This window comes from Genypterus blacodes, unplaced genomic scaffold (genome assembly GCF_046128005.1).
Source record: "Genypterus blacodes isolate CSIRO-AG114 ecotype Tasmania unplaced genomic scaffold, CSIRO-AGI_Gbla_v1 ptg000067l_1, whole genome shotgun sequence".
NCBI lineage: Eukaryota > Metazoa > Chordata > Actinopteri > Ophidiiformes > Ophidiidae > Genypterus > Genypterus blacodes.
The window spans coordinates 5,652,501-5,670,968 of NW_027466879.1; the positions used below are offsets into that span (position 1 = coordinate 5,652,501).

Below are 18,468 nucleotides of genomic sequence, written 5' to 3' on the forward strand. Positions count from 1 at the left end.
CTCTCCTCCATTACTACAAACACATTAACACACACACAAAGCTTCACCACTCAGACCACTCTCACCGTTGCCCTCTTTGGGAAAGCTCACAGCTTGGGTTCTTGGCCCCTGTTTTGTCTGACCCTCCATTCAAAATGGCCCCCTCATGACCAAGCATTATCATTGGCCAGGCAGGCAGCCCCTGACTGGACTGAGGCTCCCCGGGTGCGAGCCGTGATTCATGGAGCAAGGGCCTGTAAAAGAGCAGCCTCTCCCCACCTCGCTTCTTTGGGACAAGGAGAGAGTGTGAATCAGAGCCCCCGCCAGAGGATGGAAGCCTGTTGAGACCATGTGGGTCAAGAGAGGCAGAAGGGGGAAACGCTTCATGCATTCTTGTTGGAACCTGTGTGTGGGTTTGTGTGGACAGATAGATGGGTAAGCCTGAAGTAATGCCAGACTGTGTCTGTTCAGTCTGCCTATCCCGAGGACAATCTCTCAGCTGCTTTTTCAAAATCTTAGCTCCGAGGCAAGTACAAAGTACAAAATGTTTAGGGCGCTATCTCTAACACTTCCCCAATCTAATAGAAAACCAGTCTAAAGGGCACCGGGAGGAAGACACTGAGAGAAACAAAGAGGGCTCATGAATAAAAGCTGAAAAATGATAGCAGTTGCTGGGATTGATGAAACCCTGTTCAGCTTTTGTGACAGGCAGTGAGGCACAAATTCTTCCCCCTCAGGCTACAAGGTGTAATTTCCCCTTCCACTGTCACAGGAGCCATGTAAAGAATTATCTGTAGCTCACTGACTGACTGCCTCACTAATTCATATGAAATGCAGAACACGTATGCATGTGTCTATCTATCCATCCATCCATCCATCCATCCATCCATCCATCTATCTATCTATCTATCTATCTATCTGTCTGTCTGTCTATCTATCTGTCTGTCCATCTATCCTTGAAAATCTAAGCACTCAGAATAGAAACACTGCCATGCTGTTCTGTTGTAACACACGATGGGATGCGGATGAAAATGCTGGCCCCACAGGACACACACACACACACACACACACAGACACACACGCGCATAAAGGGAGGACTGCTGTGGGGCTGACGCAAGACTATCTCTGTCTCACGTGTCTCTCCCCTACGGCCGCCCGCTGCTCCTGACCTTCGAGATGTTTTTCTCTCTCCTTCCCCCCTCTCCTTTTATTCCTCTCTCTTTCACACTCACACAAAACACTCGCACACCCTCACTCGCAGACACATGCGCTCCTCCCTTTTTTCGGTACACCTCCCAGCCACTCAGTATTTTGTCATTAAAAGGCATTGCATTTCAAGCTTGGATCAAGCAGATGGGGCTGCGTAAGCACTGCTGCTCCTTCGCACAGCACCTTGGCTTAAGTACAGATAGCCCGCATGCATTACAGCACACCAACGCACATGTACACATGCATACACGTACACACACACATACACACACACACACACACACACACACACACACACACACACACACACACACACACACACACACACACGGGAGCCTTCCTGGAAGCAGAGATTCAGAGCCTGGTTGTGGATGGCTGCTTCATGTGGGTATTTTGGAGCTCGGTGATGTGTGTTTCCTACCTGATACAGCTGAATAGGCTGAGTGTGTTTCTGAAGGTAAGCATACAAGACAGCAGCGCTAAACAGCAAACAAAGGTATCATCGTATCCTAATGTAATTCTGGAAGGCAGTGGTTCATGCCTTCTCCTGGCAAAACACGGGCACATTTACCACTTATAAACAAAGTTCAATAGGTTCAGCTAACACACACACACACAAACACACAAATGTGGATGTAACATGATTATATCGCTCTGCCATCAGACACATTTCTCACTCTTTGGTTTCCTCTCTTACTCAACATTTGCATATTCCTTTGGGTGTTGGGAGTTGAGCGTCTCTTTCCTTTCCCTTCCCTTGTCTTCCAAGCAACAAATGTCAGCTAATTACACCATAGCTGTTTGGACGGGCTCCATCTTTCCCTGTGCTGTGCTCTGCTTGTTCTCTATGGGCTGCAGAAGGAGTCAGCCAGCCAAGACACCAGTTAGGAACAACCAGCGGTGGGGGTTGCGAGCTACAAGGCTACACCCCCGAGAAATTGATTTCTCAAGAAAGGCCTCATCAATACTTATCACAAATGATACAACCAGCGAGCTAGCTCCAACCTACGGGAATATAATGTATCATTCACCGGGATGAGGCAGTAACGGATAAACCTGATAGAATCAGGTCTGGCGAGGTACGGCTTAAGAGCGAGTCACGGCAGAGACAAGAATTTCCCTGAGCTCTGCATTCAGTAAAACCGTCTTATAAAAGATCCCATTAGATCTGGTGACACACTCACAGGCACAAGGCCGTCAAGTCAGGCATGGGAGAAAAGTGCAAGTCATTGTCTGTGTGCGCAACAACAAACTGCCACCTTGGTGTGTGTGTGAAGTGAAGCCTTGAGGACGCAGCCGCACCCCTGAGAACGGCTCGCTCTCACACAAAGACAAGAGCGAGTGAGAGACACCGACGCCGATCAGAGAGCGAGAGAGAGAGAGAGAAAGAGAGAACGAGAGAAAGAGAAGGACAGGGCCGACAGAAACAAAGATCAAAGCCGCACGTTAACAACTTAACACAAAAATCAGGCTAACCTTGAAGCATAGCGGGGCACGGCTAACAACCATTTACCTACAGCATCGGGTCGGGAGAGATAGGGAACTCAAAGGGTGTTTATTAGGCGTGTGCGTTTCAGACAAATATTCTGATTAGAATGGGAGAAATCTAATTAATTGCTCGATTCACTGAATGAACCCCGAATTTGTAATGTAATCAAAACAACAGCTTTTCAAGGGGCTCTTGTTAAATTTAATTGGGGGGAGAAGAAAAAAAAACATCCTCTTTCACCGAATGAATGAAAATCTAATTAGGCCTGAAACTGGGGGAGTCTGCAAGTTTGTCCTGGTGAACCATAACAAATGCATAAAAGCAGACAAAATACATTCTGGAAAGTCAAGTATCAACACTTTTACACCGCACACGGTTAAGCTGGGGGCATGATGTAGAAAAAGAAGGCATGTGGATCCTCCTTGTTTGAGCAAAGGCTGTACTCACTGTTAGAGATGTCTTCAGCTCTTTGACATAACTGCTGCAACACCTGAAGAGCAAAAGCAGAAACAACAGAGCACTGTGGTTTAGGTCAAAAGTACAATCTGAGTCACAGGAATAGAATGTGTGTTTGCAGCACGCTCTGATTTATATCATCATAAAAATGGTTGGATTTTTTTTATTCAGTGTGGCCACGATGCTGTGTGTCCCTGCTGAGGGGATAAAGACCCCAATCTAGGCGGATATCAAAGTTACTGAGCTTACTCGTGGTCTACAGACACATCAAACAAAAAATAACTGGAGTCTGAAACACAGCTGTGGCTACACACACACACACACACACACACACACACACAGACACAGACACAGACACAGAAACGTACCCACACACACACACTCATTCACTCACTCACACACACACACACACACACAAACTCTGTCTCCCTGAGCTCTTTCTTGCAAAACCTGTTTGTTAGAAATGGATCTAGACACTGGAGCTTTGAGTGTGAGGATATTTTCCCCAAACACAAGACAGTTCTTGCAGAGAACTAAGCCTCAGCAGCGTTCTCACGCCCATCTCTCATGCATTGTCTCTCAGGCCCTCCTGAGCTCCAACAGCCTGAGCCTGATCTGATAAACAGTTCATATACTGGAGCTGAATGTTGGCATTTCATATATACGTACGCAAACTTTACATCTCTTATTTACTTCCATGCGTGTAATTATACCTGACTACAAATAATGAGGCAAAGCTGGAGGGAGGGATTAGATCTGTGACATTAACACCGGCAATTTTATGCATGTGTGGCCACATGATAAACAAGAATAAACACAAACATCTAGCCCGGAGTTGCCATCCTCGTCACACACTCACAGTGGACGCACACACACACAAACATTTCCAGACACACCAACACACAAACAGTGTTACAGCATGTGTGGGTAGCTATCTAACGAGGTTTTGTTGACAGTAAACACGTCCATCTGGTCAACGGCAACAGAATGAAGCCTGGTGGACGCTTCCACAGCATGGATGCGGTGAACTTTTACAATTTTACACTTCAATGTTTTAATTTAGCGACCAAATGTCGCGCACAGCTTCAGAGATTATCTGATTAATCTTTTTCATCATTCCGTGTTCTAATAACGCCGGTAACGTGTCGCTCGCTGGGATGACAAACCCTGTCGACAGCAGCTCACCAGCCTAAGCGACGGTGCCTCTCCATCCCTTTGGATGCCCTCCAGTCAAATCAAGTCTGTAGCCCATAATGCAATGCACATCTGTCATTACAGCTCAATTTATCACTGAACAGAAATCACCTCGACTGACAGTGTTGATAATAACTGCACTGATCGAAGCGTAATGGCTGTCCCTCATCACCTACGCTCTTACCCAGACAGACAGACATACACACACACACACAGACACACACACACACTTGCATGCACAGACTATAGACACAAAAATACTTTGATAAGTCATAGCAGTGGTAATGATAACAGAGAGCAAAGTACACCAAATTCATCTTCAGCTTTTTCATAAAGGCCTATTAGCGGATGATTAAAGGATCTCTGTGCACAGGGCTCCAGCTCAGAAAATCATTTCCCAGCCACGAGGCAGGTGAATTACACTGAGTAAGAAAGCCAACGCTGTCTGCCATCATTTGCCTGAGTGAGAATCAGGCTGTTAGTCTATTAACCTCATCTTACTGTAAGATCTTACCAGTGTTACCTGAGTGACAAGAACAGGGGAAATATTGCAATCTTTTCAAAAAGCCTCGAACCGGATTCCACCTGATTCCATTTCAATGCCGCCGTCAAGAAATGAGATTATGATTTCTAACATACATATGAAATAAATAAAACCCTCTAAATGAAAATGTTTAAAGTCCCTTATAGCTGTTCTGTCTTATAGAGAGAGGGAAAGCCATTTGTTATCGGCAATAACAAAAGGGACGGAACAGACTACTTCCCTCCAGTATGCTTTTCAATTGATTACTTTTTAAGGCAACAATCCAAATGCCATTCCTATAACCACCATTACTTTGCAATTTCCATCTAATTAACTTGCCAGGCAGAAAACAAACAGGGGAGAAAAAAGAAAGAGAAGATATCCGCAACACTTACTTACAATTATCTGCATTTACACACCAGGCGTGTTCGCACCCGTTGCAATGTGTATCCTAAATGTTATGACGCCTCTCTGAATCGCCCGAGCAACAACATGTTTAGTTTTCCCCTAATCTACTCCTGCCTCAACCGCACAGGTGCTGACTTTACTTCAGGATTCAGACAGAGACTCGGAGGAATTCACACGGGTTGAAACAGAAAGGAAAATGACAAAGAATGAAGGAAAGAACATACAGCTTCTTTGCGAGAGGGGGGGAAGCCGCGCTTTACAAATTCCTCTGTTAGTATTCAGGCATGGAAAAACAAGTGTACTCGGAAAATACACAGATTGAGATGGGCCCTAAAATCCCTGGCTTTTTAATATTTGATGCCTTGTTAGAGGAGCGACGCCGCTGAGGTGTTTGTCTCTGTTGTCTCTGCTGATCTCTGGCACACGGGGCCCTGTGGGAGCCAGAGAGAGAGAGTCTTGGCCGCAGACATTTTCCTGAAGCCCCCCAGAACAAAACAGGCAAGTCTTGACAGTCTGTCCGCCACCGAGTCGTCACACAATCAGTTGCAGGAAACCAATCCCTAAATAGCAGTGATTCATCTCTTCATCACACACAATGCCAGTACACAGCGCACAAAGAAGCTCTCTCTTCCCCTCTCTCCCTCTCTCTCTCTCTCTCGCTCGCCCGCTCTCTGTCTTTTTCTATCTGCCTCAGCCCCTTCCCCCCAGTGTGGTCTCTCGTGCTGCTTAAAAATAAGTGCTTCTCGCAGCTTTCTTTGCCCTGTGATTTACTGGCAGTGTTTAACTGCGGGGCAGCATCTTTTATCGTTACATGATCTGGGGCTGAAAGCTGACAAAATAGAATCTCTGTGCAAGTACCTTTGTATGTGAGTGTGTATGTTCAGGGGGCAAAGTGGGCAGCTGGTGGAGGAATAAAGAACTTGTGTGTGAATCGTTTGTCTAAGTGCAATTCAAATCCTCCCAGCTTTCTCAAAAGTGATGTGTGTGTGCGTGTGTGTACGTGCATGCGTGTGTCTGTGCGTGTGTGTATTTGGCTGTTTGTCATTCCGCTAAATGGTTTCTTCCTTGACTTGATGGAGCAAGTCACATCTCAAGGGAATAAGTTACACCACACACAAAGTGAAGCGCTTTGAGACTGGGCGAAAAAAAGCTCGGAACATTAGTGCAATCCATTTGTGAGAGGTAGAAAATGTAAGAAGTAGCAGCCTCTACTGTGTGTTTGGCCTGTGTGTGCACGCTTGTTTTTTCGTGTTGCCATGATAGTTCCACTCTCTAAATGGCTGAGAGCCCACTGCCGTATTAGACAATCCACTTCCTTTCTTACTGAATCATTTCCAAGATGAATCTCATTCACTTGTAACTGAGACATGTGGCCTAGCCAGCCTGGTTGTCGACGGTTGCATTTTAGAATAATAATGTCGGTACAGTATGTGACCGGATCATCTCCAGTGCATAATCAGTCTATCAGAGGGCCTGCACAAGAGCTTCAGTGTGTCGTTACAGCCTTGATGATCCATCAAGATGACGTGTGAAGGTCAGAGTAGCCGTGACCAGCACAGCTGTCACACCTCCTCCCAGCAGCCCCTTGGCTAACTGTTCCTCCAAAACACCCGGCACCAAACGTAGGGAGCGTGGGGGCCAAGGCCAATTGAACAGGCCTACAACCAACTGTATATTGACACAGTTTCCCCCCCTCCACATGATCCCCAGATGTGGCAAACAGTCGCGTCGTATGGTCTTTTGATACAATTACGTCGCGGCTGTAACGAGGAAAGCCTTCATCAATCTGGGCATAAACTCCCAATTAAAAACATATTGTTTTGACTAATCAACATTGTTTGTGACATTTTTGGAGTAACTGGCTTTTCAGAACAACACCACATCGCGCTGATTCTCTCTGACTGATCTGTGCCTGGTGTGAGAGGAGAGGAGAGGAGAGGAGGACAGTGGAGCTGTGTGGAGAGCAGATGTGAATCCAGTTTGGTTCCTGTGCCTCTGTGTCTGGAGCTTCTATTAAATGGATCTGCTGTCTCCTTGATCAAGGGAGTCAATAAAGGGCCAACTCTGTCAAACCCTCGGGGGTAAGTGTGTATGTACATATGTGCTGTGCGTGTACGTGTGTACGTGTGCGCGTGTGTGTGTGTGTGGCTGTGCGTTATGGACAGAATTTGAAGAACTCTGACAGGTGAGTGATTGAGTGCTTTCATTTCCCTCCAGCAACAACAAGACATGCACACACACATATACACATATATACTGCGCGCGCACACACACACAAACACACACACAAACACACAGTTGGATGAAGATGGGGAGAGAACTGTTGTTTCCTAAAGGATGCTGCTCCTGCCTGTATGCTTAAATTAGCTCTAAATGTTTGGATTACACACGGGAGCTCTCACAGAGGATTTAGCAGCCATAGCCTAGAGGCCAAGGGGGGGGGGATATTTCCATGTACACACACACACACACACACACACACACACACACACGTGCAAAGGATATCACAAACATATGTGCAGGCGGCAGTGGGCATATACAGTACAAGACACCATGTGGTCTCGCACACATACACACACACACATACACACACACACATATTGAGCAAATATCGCTCACCATGTCAAATAAACCCTGGACCAAATCACACTAGTTGCATCCATCACAACAGATGGGAGGGATGCAAACAGTTTAGAAGCAACTCAGACAAATCTAAGTCCTAAAGTCACTAAAGCACCACATGTATCCCTAACAGAACACACACACACACACACACGCAACTACCTCCACCATTTCATCCATCAGCTTCTACTATGGGGAACCAGTGTTTTCCTGTTACACTTTGAAGGAGTGCGGTTGTGGCTTCTGTGGGTGGGGGAGGATGGTGTACGCGAGCAGACACAGAGACGTGGCGAGAAAGAGGGAGAGAAAGAGAGAGGGGGAACGAGGGAGGTCAGCGCCCCCAGTCTCAGATAAAGGCCTCTCCCTCCCCGTGCCTCGGCTTTCGAAGCCCCTGCCAGGATCGGGAGGCGTCTCACGTTACAGCTGTCTCTCAGTGTCATCGTTCAGACAGAGAAAGAGAGAGAGCGCGCGGGCGGGAGAGAGAGAGAGAGAGAGAGAGCGCGACGGAGTGAGAGACAGCCAGAGAGAGGGAAACAGGACAATGCCACCGCACCAGGCAGGCTGACTGAGCTTGGCTTTCATCGCTAGGCAGGAGTTAAACAACAACAGGTTCAGTTGCATGAGGCGAACCTCATTGTGGTTTGGTTGCTCGGCACATTCGCAGTGCGCACGGCAAACACTCATTACAGCGCGGACGCAGCACCAAATCAGCTGAATGTGCCTTGACCTTTCCGTGACAAATCATTCCTCGAGTGTGTGAAGAGGAGGTGTAAAATTGGCCAAAAGAATAGGGAATTAATTGTTCCCATTATCTGGTTTTACATGGCGTGAGAGTAGACTAAGAGAAACCCCTGCTCAGAGGAAGCCGCGGCAACGACGGTTGAGCGCTAAGTCTGCGTGCTACAGGGCTCCAGTGGATTAGACGTCGCTGAGTCCCTGCTCTACACACCACCAGTATCCTTTTTTTAACCTTAAAATACTAAAAACAGCACCGCGTCCCAGGTCCAGTAATGACTAATCCAATGACTGCTAGCATTTCAGCCTGGGCGGCTAACAAGGTGAGGCCCTGTAGGTCAGCACTAAGTGAAGATCACGTCAGAACGAGTGTTCACTTCTTTCTGGGGAGATCGAGGGAATACCCCATGAATCTCAAATACAAGTTCCATGAAGGGTGAGGTGCCGTGTAGGCTGTGGGTTTTATTCAGAACTGTAGTATTTGAATAAACCCGGCAGAGAGCTGATTGCACTCGCGCGGTTTACATAAAACATGTTTCCGAACAAATCCACACATTGCTATTACTTAGCTCAAAACTGCTTCCCCCATTTGTTTTGCTCTATTCTTGTCATTTCTCCTGGCGTGCTGTAGGAGTTAAATATTTAAAATTCTGGCTTAGCTGGGAGCGAGCTTTGCCAGCGCAGCTAAAATAAAAAGCCTTTGTGGCAGCAGTGACCAGATTTTAAATGCTGAAGAAGATCAATAAATGGGGGCTGTCGAGGCGCAATCTCATGCATTTGTGTGAGTGTGTGTGTGTGCTGTGCCTGCCTGTGTGTGCCGTGTGTGAATGCATATGTTCTGACAGCAAGTGTGTGTGGATGTTTGTGTGTGTGTGTGTGTGTGTGTGTGTGTGTGTGTGTGTGTGTGTGTGTGTGTGTGTGTGTGTGTACGTGCATCCCAACACCCGCCAAGGCTCTTAGCTCCCCTGCCTGCTCCAAGCTATTGTATAGTATCATCAAGAATCCCACTGACCCAGGAGGCACACCAATAGAGAAAGCAATATCATTCCCATTCCCACATCCAAAACCTTTTTTCCTATTTCCTCTCCGACCCCAGCATCCTCCCCGATCTGAGCAGAGCCAACACCTGTGAATTCTCCAGAGAAGTGTTAAGAAAGATCCCATGCTAGGGACTGAGAATGTCAAGGTGTGGCAAACATCAAACCAAGTCGCAGCTTTTTCCCCAACCGCATCATTTCCATGATCAACTTCCAACAACATGATGGACATGTAGATAAGGCAGCGGGGGAGGGGGGGATGAGAGCGAACGCTGATATATTTGCTTTCTTAGGAGAAATCTAATCCCTGAGGTGTTTACGCTGCTCCACCTCTGCCTAGTTCAGCTGATATGAGGAGACCTCCTGAATGTCTGTTTTTGTGATTCCTAATGACACTGATGCGATTTGTACTCCAGCCAAGAGCTGCACTCCTTAATGTTGTTGCGTTTGTTTTCTTTCTGGTGACTCCGTTTTATAAAGACCACATTAAATGGATGCTTTCAGCTTACATTAAGTGATAACCCTCTGCGCTGCGTCTGTGCCACATGAATATGGGACCCGGCAGTGAATTATGAGGACTTGTGCATTGCCTCTGCCAAGAAAATAGTACATCTGTGTTTTTCCCTTCCTTACTAATGTAGAAAACAAAAACAACCCTGAAGTGGAAAAAAAATATCATCAAGACCTTTTGAGACTTCATTAAAAGAAACTAGCATGGACTTTCCAAACACCGCTTCTCTTTGGAGGGGAAAATCAACCTTTTCACCTTGCTAGTGGAAAAACAGGCATCCCAACGAGACAGCCCATGCACAAACAACCTTGACTTTCATCAAGGAAATTCTCACATTGAATGATAAATAGAGGCCCGGGGGACGAACAGCAAAGAAGCAGCTTATCGCCTTCCCCTCCCAAATTTGGCCGCTCTGTCTTCTGTGTCTCCCTGAAAGTCAATATGGGGTGACCCACTTGCACTTTCCACTGTTTATTGTTTGGTAATTAATCCACCATATGTAATCTAGACACAAAATGTGGAGTAAACAAGCAGGGCTGTTTATTGGTTCAGTTTGAGTCTGGATGAGGAGGCATAGTCCTCTTTTAAAAAGTGTTTGTTCTCATTATCTTAAGAGACAATTTCTACAAACATAATGTACATTTTCATGACATAGATTCGTTCAGGCAGCCATTATATTTGAAAGGGTGCACATTTAAAACAGCCGTTACTGCACTTCAGGCAATTATTTGTTTACCCTGATGATTATCAGGACATCCAGCAAACATGCAGTGTTACCAGAATAGCAACGTAACGCAGTGTTAGTGAGTCCATCCGAGAGCTAACCAACTTTCCAAATGAGGGGATATTAACCTACGAGGCCATATAAACACATATCAATAAGCGGGCTGCCTGTAACACAACACAAAACTGTAGGCCACGGTGTAGCTACACAGCAACGGCAATCTGATTTCAAACAATGTGAGGCATTATCAATCTAAGGCCTGAAAGCTTTTAGGGCTTTCGCTAAAATGCTGCTGATTTTCTAAGGGCCATTAGCCCTTATAGGATTAATGTCGACTTCAAAACATGTGTTCAAGTCCTTATGTCATGGTACATTATTCCATTTGTCTGCATTGTTTTCTCTATTTGTGTATGCACATTCATATGTAAATGGTTGATCAATGGTGAGGGATGAGGAAAATGTGATCGGGACTCTAACGATGACTTGTTGGACCATTTGGTGATCACACAGCAGACCTCTACTTCCTCTGTACATTTCACAGCTCCGTGTCAGCGCTAACATGCAGAGATTTGTCAAGCTTCCCAGATGGTCATTATTATCAATAGATTGTTTTCAGGTCTAATTAATACGCGTCTAAATATAACACAGTGAATCCAATGCCATTAAACATTTAGGGCTGGCATCTATAAGGAGATTGAGATGTAAACACTTTACATAGACAACGCAAAAGGATCTTATATACTTATTAAAACTGCCACGTACCGGATTGCACTTTACGCAATTAAGCAGCAAATCCTATCAGTAAGAATATAAACGGCCCGAGGCACATTCATTTAATGACAAGATCCAGCAACGCCCGCTTTTATATTGATACCTGATAATAATGTTTTTTTATCGCCAGTGCAACATCACCACGTGTCTATTTTCGAAATGCGGAATTCACTGAGATGTGCATCTTTCCCTGCAGCTGCAGACATCTAAAAAATGCTTTATTAGTACCTGTCCAGATTTATGACTAAACACTTCAGTTTGAAAGTTTCTGCAAACACTCGGGGAGATGAGCAACAGCGACTATAACTCAACTGTGCAAAACGTGTCAGATTTATTTTGGCACGACAACTTCAAACATATTTTTCCCAGACTTTTTTTTTTTTCCTCCAGCAGGTCCATCATTTGGCGCAACATGTCTGGCTGTAGCATTTCTAATATCAAAAGAGGGAAAACTGTGCATTCACCCATCACAAAAGATTTTTCTGAAACGCACAGAGAGCTGCAAATTAATGTGGTTGGCTTTTCAGACACAGCTCATTAGGGCGACGTGTGTTGAAATAAACAAATCTGGATCATCTGCACAACAAATATGCCCAATGCTCTGCAAAACAAATAAGCCCAATACTCTGAGTGTACTTATGACATGGGTGACAACACTGACAAGATGACCAATATATCATTAACAGCTAATAAATCTCACTTCACTTTATTTCAAACCAAAACATAGCTGTGGGTTTCCTCCAAAAGTGATAGCCCAATATTCAATAGTAAAGGATTATAGAGAATACAGCCTTGTGTACACGTGGGATTGTATTCTCAAAAGCTGTCCAAGTTCTGTCAGATTCAGCACCCCCAGACACAGAGCTTGTGAACCTAATTTCACCTAATCAGCTTAGTCAATAGCAACCGTTGGCTGTGACTTTGGTAGACATGCAAATAGGGCTTAACTATGTCTATCCTTAATTCCTGAATGTTCAAGTCAGGCAGAAGTCCTTCTTTATCGCTTCAACAACATTTTCCAATTTGAGAGAGAGAGGGAGCAAGAGGGAGAGAGAGAGAGAGAGAGAGGGAGAGAGAAAGAGAGTTGATTTTTTTCCCCTTGGCCTGGCAAGGAGAGACATCTCTGATTTGAGTGTGCTTGAGGTAGCACAGTGTGCTTTCATTTCAAACCAACATGGCAAACAAACTCTGACAGATTTGTTCCCCTTTCTACACTTTTGCTCTTGCTCACTCCCCCTCAAATTACGGGAAAATACACTGCACAAGTGTATTAGTACTTCTCGCTGTCTCGTATGTGCAGATGCAGCACATACACATAGACCAACACAGACACACATTTAAACACATTTGCACAGAATTATGCTTACAATAGGCAGTTGTAATAATGGTAGAAAACTGGAAGACAGTGTTCCGTTTCAATTCACTGATAGCACTAATGGCTCCTTAGCAGCTCCATGAAATCAAGCAGCTGTCATGTCGATGCATCAGCAGCGAGAGGAGGGAGAGTCATCCCCATAAGGACAGAGGCACCGCGCCTTCATGTTTGGCTAAACATCTGCTCCTCTGCACTCCAGCTTTGCAGCAATAAATGGGCAAACAAAAGAGGTGGGAGGTGAAATGATCAGATTTTCCATTTCAAAGCGTTTGTTCGGTTTGTTTTCTTTCCCCCCTCTCTTTCTTAAAGCCCGCTTGCTGGACATGCAGTGGAAGTGAGATCAAGTTTAACTCCAGGGGACAGAGCAAATGGACACTCTAGAATAACACCATTTGCAAGATGGATGACGGAAATTAAACAGGGTCACAATTTTCTAGTCACAAGACAGTTATTTCGACAGGAGGAGACTCCTCTTTTAAACTGTTGCAAACCAGAATTACAGCTCAGTCAGGGCTGATGATGCAAACTGTGAGTCTGTGTGTGTCTGTGAGAGAGAGCGAGAGAGAAAGAGAGAGAAAGAGAGAGAATGTTTTCTTAAGCTTGTCAATCAGGCAAATCAATAAGTCGTACTGTAGTTTAACTGTGTCACCAATCACTACACCAATTAAACCACAGGAGCTTTTCAAATAAATGTTTTGTTTTTGATCATAAAATCAATCAACACATCCATATAATGCAATAACACTGCCATGAGGTCATTAGATCCAATCTTCCATTTTCATCTGGACTGTTCTTACATGAATAGGATTACTGGTAATTAATATTCCTCTGTCCGTCCTTCCGTCCGTCTTCCCTTCCTCCCTCCATTCATTCATGTCCATGTAAATCAGCGCTGATTAAACCCTGCTGACATTAAATACTAACTATCTCAACTAAAACAGCAACACTTTGGTTAGAAATGATGCTTTGGACGAAAATGGCGTGTCCACCTGTCTCTCCCTCTCATGTATAAGCCACTACGTCACTTTATATTTGCTTTCCAACGCTAATGTCTCGGTCACTGTAGCCCCCCTTTATCCCTGCGTTCAGGCTGTTAAATCATGTCTCAACCCATCGCTGGCGATCTTGAAAGCACCTCCATTTCCTCTCCAAAAACACCCAAACACAACACGCGGTTTCGTTTTTCTGTCTAAAACTTTTTTGGGTAAAACTTGCTCGAGAGAGAGTGTGAGAGAGTGAGGGAGAGAATGAGGGGGAAAAAACGTGGATCCAATTCCTTTAAGTGGCCTGTGTGGGTGAGAGGGGAAGACAGGCGGACGAATTTAAGATAACCAAGATGGCGAGAGGCTTGTTGTTTTGGAAGGGGCAAGAAAAAAATGGAGGATATTGTAATATACACAAAGGGATACATTTCAACAACTCGGCCAGGCGGCTGCTCGGGCTGCCTCCACCGCTCGCTCGGGGTTTGAGGAAGCGACCGCGATAACAGCGACGAGCAGCCCGGCCAGCGAAACACGACAAGCTCCGAGTGAGAGCAGCCAGGGGAAAAAAGACATATATACGTTACAAGACACGCTAATCTAAGCCGAAAGGTCCATTTATGAATTTGTCGCAAACTGTTTCCATTTCTCGCGTCGAGGGACCATTAAAAAGTGGATGAATTCAACGGACAAGCGAGGACCAAACGGCGATCCGGTGCCTCCTCTTTAGACCCCCTTTTTTCAGTTACGTTCACGGTTACAACATCCAGCAGGAAAATACGAGATAAAAACCGATGAAAAGCAACACAAACAGTCAAACACCCCGAAGCTTCGAAAAGTTTAATTTCTGTACGATGAGACAAGTTGTTATCAAATACAACAGCCTCCTGCGTGGACGGAGGAGAAGAGAAGGCGAGTGGGACAAAGACGATTCCCACTATCAGGTCAAGAGAGGAAAAACACTTCGCTTTTCTAAGATTAACGCCAACTAAACTTTCCGGTCTTTAAACGCAACGAACACAACCGAACAACGGAGATTTCAACGACGAACGAACCGAGACGTTAACAAGTTACCACCGATATCCAGTTTACTCAAGCAGGGGAAGAGAAAAAAGCGAAGAAAGTCGAACCGAAGCCAAGCTTGTACGCAGCTCATCGCTTGTTCTGTGATGAGGGGCAAAACACGGCGGCGTCAGTGAAATAAAACACTTACCTTGGTTTAGTTTCGACACTTTACTTATTTCCAACGTGGATTTTTGACTTCAAGTAACACTTCGGCTGGGCTTCTTCTCGCCTCTTTTTGTCCCTTGGTCGCTTTTGGTTATGAAAGAGGTCGGGGACGAGTGATAAAGAAGGGAATTGGCCAGTAATTGAGTCTCGGTGTGAGTGTGTGTGTGTGCGTGTGTGTGTTAGTTACTAACAGCAGATTGAAGGAGACTCTTCTCAAGGTTTATTCAGCTCCACTTCAAGGAACCGACCTGACGTCAGCTCACTACTGCCACACAAAGAAAACTTATTATTTGTGCAGCGGTCGCAATACAACAACGACATACAAGCCGCTCACCGTTATTACTTTTAATGTGACAATGTAATTAGCTCCTCGTAGTGATGTAGTGCTGACTTTATTGACGTTATTGTGGCGTCATAAATCATACAGATCTGCAGGGAGATGCTTATCAGGCGCCAGTGTAAACATATTTAGATATCATAATAAAAATTCATATATGATTAATTTGAGCTTACATTAATTTAACTCGGATAACTTTGATAATAGAGCTAATTATTTTTTTGTTTGATTTGTCTTGGGTTTATTTACGTTTGTTTGTTTAACTCTCGCAGTATTATCCGATATTATAGCAAATAAAACCCAGAATGTAAATAGAAACATTTAAAAAAAGCTGTAGAATGCAGATTTAGATAACAAGGCGATTAAGTGGTCTTTTATTTTGAAAGGCGCTGTATAAATACAGTTAACCTGTTGTAATTGAAATCAAATGCTTTGCCGATGGTGAGATAAGGAGAAATCATCACTGATCACATCGATTGTATAGGGCTGTGAGATATGTGATATGCTCATTCTCCTACTGAATAATTTACAAAAGCATCCTTGCTTTATTAATTGTATCATGTTTTTCATATGTCAAAACTGAGTCACAAAAGCACAGTCAATGATCAGATATTGAGTTTTCATTCATTCAACTTAGATATCTCAATAAAGGTAATTATTGTTACGTAGGTTATGGTGTCATTATTGTTGCATTTATATTTGTTTACCTCCGCCAGCATCCCCGGATGTTATCTTGAATAAAACATGCATGTAAATAGATACGCTGAAGAAAAAGGTGCACACTCCTCTGCTACTTCTGAAAATTACTATATGAATAAAGCAAACCTGTTAGGATTGAATCATCATAAATGCCAAGTTATGGTCAAAACAGCCATCATCATTTATTGCATTGCTTTTAAAAGGTGATTAGATATATGATATTCTCATCTTCATGCATTTACATAATGACTCACGTAAGTTACTGGATGTCATCGTGTTTTATGAAAAAAACAACACAGCTCTTGTGAAAAACAACAACACTGATTATTGTAGCCTTAGGGTGCTACAAAAGTAAGGTCATGTTTTTACTATTTAAGAAATCTGTAGTAATTGAAGTCAAATATTGTGAACTAAGATGGAATGATCACTTATTAAAACATGTTTCCGAGGATTTGCAAGACATTTCAAGAATCAAAAAGATTCAATCCGTCTCTCACTTATCGTAGACTGACCAGATGAGTGCTCTTTTAAAACTGCATATATTCAAATGGCTTAAATGTAATAATAAGACTTGATTATTGTGATGTAGGCTGTGGCTTGATTTTTGCTGAATCGAGGTTTGTTTCTCTCCTGCCTCATTATCATCTCACATAAAACCTCCATGTCAATAAATATGGTGGTTTGTTGAAGAATTTGCACCATTACCTTTGCAATCCACATATAGACAAGCTTCATTTAGTAAAGAACTATACAGTGTGAACACAGTTGTATATGCTATTTTATTAAAGAACCACATTGCATTTGAAACCAAACGCTGGAGTAATATTATACTGATCAAAGCGGAATCACCAATAATAAAAACGATTTCAAAACGCTATGATATGTGATCTTCAAGCTACTGAATTATTTACTTAACAATTAACTTGAGCAACATGCTTCTTTTGCACATGAAAGGCTGTCATTTCTCCATATACTGCTTTCACAAAAAGTGTGTACATCCCTCGCTGTTGTCTGACCAAATGATGAGCCCTCAGAAGATGATTCATGATCAAACAGGATACAAATCAGTCTCACACATCCTCTAAATTAGAAGACATTTGCTGAACAAAAACAAAAAATGGGACAGATCTTCCTGAGGATAGGATCAATACATTGCCTGGCAAAGACAGCCATCTGTGCCTAATTGTATGCTTTACATCCTCTTCTCAACACACAATAAGCAACAGGCTGAACGCAGGCCCTCTGACCCAGACTAGGTTTCCAGACGGGGGGAAGATTATTTCATTCAACTGGAAAACAACAAGGGGGTGGGGGTTTTGCAGATGGAGTGGGCAACTGTTCTTAAATACGCCCCACCCTGATGAGGATAAGGATGGGTCACAGAGGCAGAGCCAACTGGTGCGTCCTTGCACGTCATATCCCCACCAGTTGTATCCATTTTAACAGGTATTACAGGGGATTAGCAAACTGTTCACTGCTAGTTTATAGACACCTCATAAATCACACAGTAACAATGAAGTCATTGTTACCAGTATGATGGAGTGTTGGTTTACAGGCACATTCATATTAATGCTTCATAAACATTATAAATGACCATAAATTTATTCTGTCTTTTTTTCCCCCCTTTTTTCCTCTGCTGTCCAAAACTGTCACCGTGTCTCTTTGATTTCGCAGGGGGCTGTTCACAAATAAACAATAGCAGCCTAAACAAATAAACAAAACAGCATCCGAAGCCTGGGGGGGGGGGGGTCCAATGAAACATTCATGATCACCACAGTTTGGAGGGTGAACACAAAAGCCCTTATTCAGTTTGTGGTGTACAGTTAAAGCCATTTTATAAGCTCACTCTCCATGTTATTTAGCCATTGATTTTTCCCTCTGCACCTTTCCATTACCTGTTGAGAACGGTGGTGGGTTAACTCTTCTTCAAGCTCACACACATACATACATACACACACACACACACACAGAAACACACACAAATCCTCTCTCTCGCCACTGGCACCCTGGTGTATTTCTCCACCTCCTCCGCTTCATGTAGTGGGAATGACAGGCCATGAGGAATGACAGTGGCTCTGTTTGTCATACAGTAGCAGCGAGAAGCAAGGATTTTTAATTGCATTGGAGAATCTTCATTAAAGAGAGCGCATGGGGGCGGGATTGGGGGAGAGGGCTGCATGGGCTGGAGG

General features: G+C 44.1%; 1 protein-coding gene across 16 annotated transcripts in view; it reads right to left on the reverse strand.

Moving 5' to 3' along the window:
• The window catches only part of baz2ba (bromodomain adjacent to zinc finger domain, 2Ba), a 65,041-nt gene extending 49,603 nt beyond the window's left edge, over positions 1 to 15,438 (reverse strand). For 15 of the 16 annotated variants that reach the window (XM_076155358.1, XM_076155356.1, XM_076155357.1 and 12 more), the window contains exons 1-2: positions 15,227 to 15,438; positions 3,125 to 3,167 (exon numbers count right to left, since the gene is read on the reverse strand). The gene's annotated coding sequence lies outside the window, so the exon portion shown is untranslated. The remainder of the gene's footprint in view (positions 1 to 3,124; positions 3,168 to 15,226) is intronic. The other variant, XM_076155346.1, reaches the window with a different exon arrangement.
• Between the last annotated feature and the right edge of the window lie 3,030 nt (positions 15,439 to 18,468).